We start from the raw sequence: 10,012 nt of genomic DNA, 5'->3' as shown, positions 1-10,012 counted from the left end.
TTGAAAACACCATCCTTAATATTGATGTACGTAACAGACATTTGAACGCAACACTCCCACTATTATTTTACTTGGTAAACACTTGAACACAACATTCTTACTATTGATCTACTTAGTAGACATTTAAACGCAACAATCTCGTTAATGTTTTACTTGGTAAACACTTGAACGCAACATTCTTACTATTGTTCTACTTAGTAAACATTTAAACGCAACACTCTCGTTTATGTTTTACTTGGTAAACATTTGAACACAACATTCTTACTTTTAATGTACTTAGTAGACATTTGAATGCGACACTATTATTTTACTTGGTAAACACTTGAACACACCATCCTTAATATTGATGTACTTAATAGACATTTGAACGAAACACGCCCACTATTATTTTACTGGGTAAACACATGAACACAACATTCTTACTATTGATATACTTAGTAGACATTTGAATGCAACACTCCCACTATTATTTCACTTGGTAAACACTTGAACACAACATTTTTACTATTGATGTACTTAGTAGACATTTGATTGCAACACTATCGTCTATGATTTACTTGGTAAACACTTGAACACAACATCCTTACTCTTGATGTACTTAGTAGACATTTGAACGCAACACTCCCACTATTATTTCACTTGGTAAACACTTGAACACAACATTCTTACTATTGATGTACTTAGTAGACATTTGAACGCAACACTCCCATTATTATTTCACTTGGTAAACACTTGAACACAACATTCTTACTATTGATGTACTTAGTAGACATTTGATTGCAACACTCTCGTCTATGATTTACTTGGTAAACACTGGAACACAACATCCTTACTCTTGATGTACTTAATAGACATTTGAACGCAACACTACCACTATTATTTTACTTGGTAAACACTTGAACACAACATTCTTACTATTGATGTACTTAGTAGACATTTAAACACAACACTCTCGTTTATGTTTTACATGGTAAACACTTGAACACAACATCCTTACTCTTGATGTACTTGATAGACATTTGAACGCAACACTACCACTATTATTTTACTTGGTAAATACTTGAACACAACATTCTTACTATTGATCTACTTAGTAGACATTTGAACGCAACACTCTTGTTTATGTTTTACTTGGTAAACATTTGAACACAACATTCTTACTTTTAATGTACTTTGTAGACATTTGAATGCAACACTATTATTTTACTTGGTAAACACTTGAACACACCATCCTTAATATTGATGTACTTAATAGACATTTGAACGAAACACGCCCACTATTATTTTACTTGGTAAACACATGAACACAACATTCTTACTATTGATATACTTAGTAGACATTTGAACGCAACACTCCCACTATTATTTCACTTGGTAAACACTTGAACACAACATTTTTACTATTGATGTACTTAGTAGACATTTGATTGCAACACTATCGTCTATGATTTACTTGGTAAACACTTGAACACAACATCCTTACTCTTGATGTACTTAGTAGACATTTGAACGCAACACTCCCACTATTATTTCACTTGGTAAACACTTGAACACAACATTCTTACTATTGATGTACTTAGTAGACATTTGAACGCAACACTCCCATTATTATTTCACTTGGTAAACACTTGAACACAACATTCTTACTATTGATGTACTTAGTAGACATTTGATTGCAACACTCTCGTCTATGATTTACTTGGTAAACACTGGAACACAACATCCTTACTCTTGATGTACTTAATAGACATTTGAACGCAACACTACCACTATTATTTTACTTGGTAAACACTTGAACACAACATTCTTACTATTGATGTACTTAGTAGACATTTAAACACAACACTCTCGTTTATGTTTTACATGGTAAACACTTGAACACAACATCCTTACTCTTGATGTACTTGATAGACATTTGAACGCAACACTACCACTATTATTTTACTTGGTAAATACTTGAACACAACATTCTTACTATTGGGCGGTATAGCTCGGTTGGTAGAGCGGCCGTGCCAGCAACTTGAGGGTTGCAGGTTCGATCCCCGCTTCCGCCATCTTAGTCACTTCCGTTGTGTCCTTGGGCAAGACACTTTACCCACCTGCTCCCAGTGCCACCCACACTGGTTTGAATGTAACTTAGATATTGGGTTTCACTATGTAAAGCGCTTTGAGTCACTTGAGAAAAAACGCTATATAAATGTAATTCACTTCACTTCACTTCACATCTACTTAGTAGACATTTGAACGCAACACTCTTGTTTATGTTTTACTTGGTAAACATTTGAACACAACATTCTTACTTTTAATGTACTTTGTAGACATTTGAATGCAACACTATTATTTTACTTGGTAAACACTTGAACACACCATCCTTAATATTGATGTACTTAATAGACATTTGAACGCAACACTCCCACTATTATTTTACTTGGTAAACACTTGAACACAACATTCTTACTATTGATGTACTTAGTAGACATTTGAACGCAACACTCCCACTATTATTTCACTTGGTAAACACTTGAACACAACATTCTTACTATTGATGTACTTAGAAGACATTTGATTGCAACACTATCGTCTATGATTTACTTGGTAAACACTTGAACACAACATCCTTACTCTTGATGTACTTAGTAGACATTTGAACGCAACAGTCCCACTATTATTTCACTTGGTAAACATTTGAACACAACATTCTTACTATTGATGTACTTAGTAGACATTTGAACGCAACACTCCCACTATTATTTCACTTGGTAAACACTTGAACACAACATTCTTACTATTGATGTACTTAGTAGACATTTGATTGCAACACTATCGTCTATGATTTACTTGGTAAACACTTGAACACAACATCCTTACTCTTGATGTACTTAGTAGACATTTGAACGCAACACTCCCACTATTATTTCACTTGGTAAACACTTGAACACAACATTCTTACTATTGATGTACTTATTAGACATTTGATTGCAACACTCTCGTCTATGATTTACTTGGTAAACACTTGAACACAACATTCTTACTCTTGATGTACTTAATAGACATTTGAACGCAACACTACCACTATTATTTTACTTGGTAAACACTTGAACACAACATTCTTACTATTGATGTACTTAGTAGACATTTAAACACAACACTCTCGTTTATGTTTTACTTGGTAAACACTTGAACACAACATTCTTACTATTGATGTACTTAGTAGACATTTAAACACAACACTCTCGTTTATGTTTTACTTGGTAAACACTTGAACACAACATCCTTACTCTTGATGTACTTAATAGACATTTGAACGCAACACTACCACTATTATTTTACTTGGCAAACACTTGAACACAACATCCTTACTATTGATGTACTTAGTAGACATTTGAACGCAACACTCTCGTTTATGTTTTACTTGGTAAACACTTGAACGCAACATTTTTACTATCGATGTACTTAATAGACATTTGAACGCAACACTCTCGTTAATGTTTTAATGTTCAAAGAACCAAACCAACACAGTTCATAAACTCACAACAAATTACAGACCTGCAAACCATTCAGCTGTTGCCGTATCCGTAATACACCGATGGTGTGTTTTGACCTCCGCCGAACCCCTGAGCCCGACTCACTGAACCCCTAGGGTTCCATCGAACCCAGGTTGAGAACCACTGACTTAGATACTTTGTGGGAAAGGAACAAGTAACAACACCAATAACGTCTCGTGTAAGAGGACATCATCTGGGCTAAAATGAGGATGTGGAATAAATGTATCTTTAATTTTTTTTAAATAAATACAATAAAAAGTTGGAATTTGACTCAGAACTACCATTATAATACATTTCTGATAGACAAAAAAATACTGATTTATCAGTGTATTAATCAGGGAGATAAAGGTGACTGGACTTTTAAACCGGCGAGAATGCACAAGTCAATTTCTTCAATACAAAGTCAATGGGACTCAAGATTTTAGCTGTGAACTTTTTTTGTTAAAAATGTCATAATTTCCTTAATGTTTACCCCATGAAAAAAAAAAAGGTTAATATTTACGGAGCCCCTAAAGCAGGGGTGTCGAAACATTTTGACGTGGGGGCAGCATTGGGCTAAAAAAATGTGGTTGAGGGCCAAAAGCCGACTGCATACATATATGTATGCATACACACACACATTATATTAATATAATTGGATATTAAGAGTATACAAAAGTTTGACTTCTACCTAGTTTACTTCTGTGACAACCTCCTTGAAGTTTTGTAATCAATCAGAACTATCAAGCAGCTAAAATGCACCAAACATGGATAGGTATGGAGAGTGTTAAGCATTTTTCCCATCACGCTTTGTATTTTTTTGAAAAAATGTTTTATGATGATTGGACTTTTTTTATAATATCCATATCTGTTTACATTTTGTGTTGGTTGGATTTTTTTAGATTTTTTTTTTTGCACCATGACTAGGGAAGGTTGTTTGCATTCAGTCATATAAATAGATGCTGCACATTCCACACATAAAACGTTTTTGACCAGGAAAAACTCTTGTTGTCCACTAATTTGTGTCAAAATAGCAGCATTTAAAATGTTATACTTTTAAAATGAATATAAGATTCCTTATTAAACTCATGACGTCTCGCGGGTCAATTTGAAGACGCCGGCGGGCTGCATTTGGCCCGCGGGCCGTACTTTGGACACCCCTGCCCTAAAGGGACGTGGGGGACTTTTTTTTTTTAGATATGTATCTTGTGCGCAAGAGAAACTATCTCGTGCTCATGCAAAAGTTTCTCGTGCACTCGAGATAGTTTCCCGTGAGCACAAGAAACATATATGGACATGGGGAAAATATATTTTTAGATATGTTTCTTTTGCTCACGGGAAAACATCTTGTGCGCACGCGAAACTATCTCGAGCGCACAAGAAACTTTTGCGTGAGCACGAGATAGTTTCTCGTGTGCACGAGATACATATCTAAAAAAAGAAAATTCCCCCATGTTCCTTTAGGGGCTCTGTAAATATCACTGGAAAGCTTGCTAAACAAAGAAACAGTTACGTTGTATTTTTAATTCATTGATTTCATGAAATTTGCGTTGGAAGTGATGGCAATTTGAGTAAACTGCTGCAGACTCGACTTGCGAGTCATTTAAAATATATTACAAGATGTCACGGATAAATGTACACTGCATCCAAAAAGTATTTAAAGCGCTTCAATAATGGTACAGTCTTATTCCAAAATTTAATAAACTAATTTTTGCCCTAAAAATTCTGTGCACAATAACCTACAACAGGGGTGTCGAATGTATGCTCAGGCCCGCGAACAGAATGAAAGAAACAGCGGTTCTAAATGTGTCCACTAGATGTCACAATAGTAATTATTTGTATCTTTGTAGATGATGCTACATATGTACAAAATAAACCACATGATGTTAAAGTTAAAGTTAAAGTACTAATGATTGTCACACACACACTAGGTGTGACGGAATTATTCTCTGCATTTGACCCATCACCCTTGATCAATTGAAAATTAGCACCAATGAGTTGACTGTTGAACATTATCACATCATTTATTCAGAAAGTATAAATAACGACAAAGATAGAATACTATTAACCGCAACATTTAAGTGTAAAAAATAAAAATAAAATATGATTTGTACATTTTCAGAATGTGCTTGTTCTATTTTTAAACAAAGAAAACAATCTGAAGTCTTTATTTTTAGGTTATCGTGCCGTGATTTTACCAGTCCGGCCCACTCGGGAGTAGATTTTTCTCCATGTGTCCCCCGATCTAAAGTGATAAACAAAAATAAATAACAATGTGAACAAGTTTTTTGAAATTAATTTCAGCAAATTTATGAAAACTAAGAAAAAACTAAAGAACATCAGATGTAAGTAAGTATTTACAGCCTTTGCTCAACATTTTGTTGTTGCACCTTTTTCCAAATGTTGTAATGGTATAGCCTTATTCCAAAATGTTATAAATGTATGTTTGTCCTCAAAATTATTCACACAATACCTCATAATGACAAGATAACATATGTTTTAATTAATTTTAGCAATTTATAAAAACTAAAAAAACTAAATTGATGCACCTTTGACAGCAATTACAGCCTCAAGTCTTTCTGAATACGATGCCACAAGTTTGGCACACCTATCTTTGGACAGTTTCGCCCATTCCTCTTTGCAGCACCTCTCAAGCTCCATCAGGTTGGATGGGAAGCGTTGGTTTTCATCCAGGCAGGCCCGTTGCAAAGTAGTGCAAATCCCATCCCCCAAATTTTTAACTGATTGAAGCACATCACACACATTTTTTAAAAAATCCTAAACATTTTTAATTAGAACAACAATGTTTTATACAAAAATCATAACTTATGTATATCAATGAATACATATGAATAGGTAAACACAATGCAATATAAAATGTGCATTTATAAAATATAACATATTTACAATATACACTAAAAATAACTTGGGTTTCTTAAATAGTTAACAGAATAAATGTTTCTTTTTGAGCACACTTCTAAGCTTGTGTTGCATCAGCACTGGTAAGAGGTATGGTCTCAAGCACCTGGGTGAAAGAACAGGTATGGTGAGCTAGTTTATATGTTTTCATTTATTTTGAACTACTTTAAAATAAATGTTTTGTACACTGACTAAGGAGCTAACAAGGCAGCATTTAAAAGCATTGAAAGGAAACTGCATTTTTGGGGGGAATTGTTTCCTATCATTCACAATTATTTAAGAGAAGAACCCGTATGTTTTTCTTTACTTGATGCATTCTAAATAGTAAATAAATGCAATCAAAGGTCAGCTTACAACAAAGCCTAAGGGAGTTGCTCTATTCTGCCTATAAAGCCCATAAAAACATTTGAACACCGCCAATATGTTTGTATATACATTATGTAAGTACATATCTAATTTAGTTACAAGCACATTTATAATAACATAGAATATTTTCGTATTTTGATCATTTTAGGCATACACGGCGCATTAATCTCGTCGTCGTCTTCGGCGATCACTCAAAACGAGGAATGATTGTCCTCCTGTTGGTGGTATTGCCTTCAGGAGAACGCCTGTGCGTGGAATCTTTTAAAGTGGGGAGACTGGTGCACAGACAGCCACCACACTGTCTGGCATGGAGACCAAGACGATTGGGGGCCCATCTTTGCTGCAGCCTTCTACCGCCTTTGTGACCGTTGTGGAGCTTCTAAGCAACCATCATCCGCCCACTCCGCCGTTGAGGTCTTTCAAATCATTAATCCAAAAGATGCATCACAAAGTTAGCTTTTTTTCAACATCACAGATTAAAACTCACTGCAGACTTTACGAGAACCAACAGACATAATAAAACATCACTTACTGTACATTGTCTGCTCTCATTAGGATGCCGACTGCTAGAATCGTGTTATATATATTGTTTTAGATAAATAATAACTCATAATATTCGCGAAGAAAAGGGTATTTACGTGTCGCTCTCGCCGTTTCCGTGTCTAAATTGGCTGTTAAAGTGTAGCAACTTGTCGGAATACGTCCTCATCCTTCTACTATCCAAGTGAGAGGCATGATTTACTATCTACAATAAACTTCCGTGGGTGTTCAGTGTTTCCCATAAACCATACTTGCCAACCTTGAGACCTCCAATATCGGGAGGTGGGGTGTAGGGGTGGGGGGTGGGGGGTTGGGTTGGGGGCGTGGTTATTTACAGCTAGAATTCACCAACTCGAGTATTTCATATATATTTCATATACATATATATATATATATATATATATATATATATATATATATATATATATATATATATATATATATATATATATATATATATATATATATATATACATATATGTATGAAATACTTGACTTTCAGTGAATTCTAGCTATATATATATATATATATATATATATATATATATATATATATATATATATATATATATATATACAGTATATGTATATATATATATATATACACTACCGTTCAAAAGTTTGGGGTCACCCAAACAATTTTGTGGAATAGCCTTCATTTCTAAGAACAAGAATAGACTGTCGAGTTTCAGATGAAAGTTCTCTTTTTCTGGCCATTTTGAGCGTTTAATTGACCCCACAAATGTGATGCTCCAGAAACTCACACTGCTCAAAGGAAGGTCAGTTTTGTAGCTTCTGTAACGAGCTAAACTGCTTTCAGATGTGTGAACATGATTGCACAAGGGTTTTCTAATCATCAATTAGCCTTCTGAGCCAATGAGCAAACACATTGTACCATTAGAACACTGGAGTGATAGTTGCTGGAAATGGGCCTCTATACACCTATGTAGATATTGCACCAAAAACTAGACATTTGCAGCTAGAATAGTCATTTACCACATTAGCAATGTATAGAGTGTATTTCTTTAAAGTTAAGACTAGTTTAAAGTTATCTTCATTGAAAAGTACAGTGCTTTTCCTTCAAAAATAAGGACATTTCAATGTGACCCCAAACTTTTGAACGGTAGTGTATATATATATATATATATACGTATATATATATATATTTATTTTATTTACATAAAAGAAATACTTGAATTTCAGTGTTCCGGTGGCTATCCATTAGATGGCAGTATTGTCCTGTTTAACTTCTCTGTTCATGATGAGTATATCATTTCGGCCACCGTGTTCAATGGAGAAGTCTGTTCTACATATTTACAGGCAACATACACCTTCCCCTTCGAACTGTCCTGGATGAACTGAAATTCTTGTTTCCATTCGTTTGAATTTGTTAGGCAAGCTGTTTATATTGTGGGAAAGCGGACGTGAGAACAGGCTGTCCCCACTCAGTCTCAGGTCCGCATTGAGCTGGAGGGGGCGTGGCCTCCAGCTCCGGCTGAATACCGGGAGTTTGTCGGGAGAAAATCTCTGCCGGGAGGTTGTCGGGAGAGGCGCTGAATAACGGGATTCTCCCGCTAAAAACGGGAGGTTTGGCAAGTATGCCATAAACTGCCAAGATACCTGTGGCGGTGGGGGCGTGGCTATGAGCGTGGCCACCATGACATCATCGATTAATTTGCATAATTTACTACAATGATATGATTTTCTCTAAAAAGGCTCAAAAAATGTATACTTACTAATTAATAATAACAGTTTTGTTTTAAACGTCCATCCATCCATCCATCCATCCATCCATCCATTTTACAATATAATTACAACACTTTATGTACATATTTATATACAGATTTGAACAATAAGTTATTCTCTGAAATATATTTATTAATTGTGGTTCTTACAAAAAATATATCTTATAAAAATATAAAAGCTAAAATGTCTCTTAAAGCTCTGCCCCTTTAATTAGTGCATCCTAAATAATTTAACTTTAGCCTACTACTACAACCATATTATTTACCAGCAACATAAAGTGAAACAGAGGCAGCGGTGTCCTGCCACAGTCAGTAACAAATAAACAGAAAACAGTAGTGGTGGTAGATAGACACAAAGCCTCATCAAACATCTGATCCACTGAACAAAGAGCTCCAAAAATCTTGATCCTACACTTCTCTTTTGTAAAGTAAATCTGAACAGCCGGTATGGGCATCTACATCAACTATATGATTTGCCTGAGAAGCTTGACAGGACACAAAAAAAAAAAAATGTGTAAAAAAAAATATATATATATATTTTTTTGATGCGGCCTTAATTCGTTCGTGGCGGGCCGCCACAAATAAAATAATGTGTGTTTATTGTAGACAATAAATCATTCCAACTCAATGATGTCAACATTGGCACACAAGTTTGTGTTCACGGCGCTGCTATAAATAGTTAGTCAGTGTGAGCGCTTATATTAACAATATCACTATTACATGGTTAATATTCAAGTCGCGGAATTTAAATGGAGTATTGTTTGCGGTTTTTGGATGTTTATTTATTAGGTTTTATGGGCAGAATAGAGGACCTCCCATTGGCTCAGTTGTAAGCCGACTTTTATGTATGTTTATTTACGAGTTAGAATGCATTATTAAAAAATAAAAAAAACAACCGTCATGATGTACTTCATAATG

Source organism: Entelurus aequoreus, linkage group LG13, assembly GCF_033978785.1.
Source record: "Entelurus aequoreus isolate RoL-2023_Sb linkage group LG13, RoL_Eaeq_v1.1, whole genome shotgun sequence".
Lineage (NCBI taxonomy): Eukaryota > Metazoa > Chordata > Actinopteri > Syngnathiformes > Syngnathidae > Entelurus > Entelurus aequoreus.
This window is presented reverse-complemented; position numbering follows the sequence as displayed.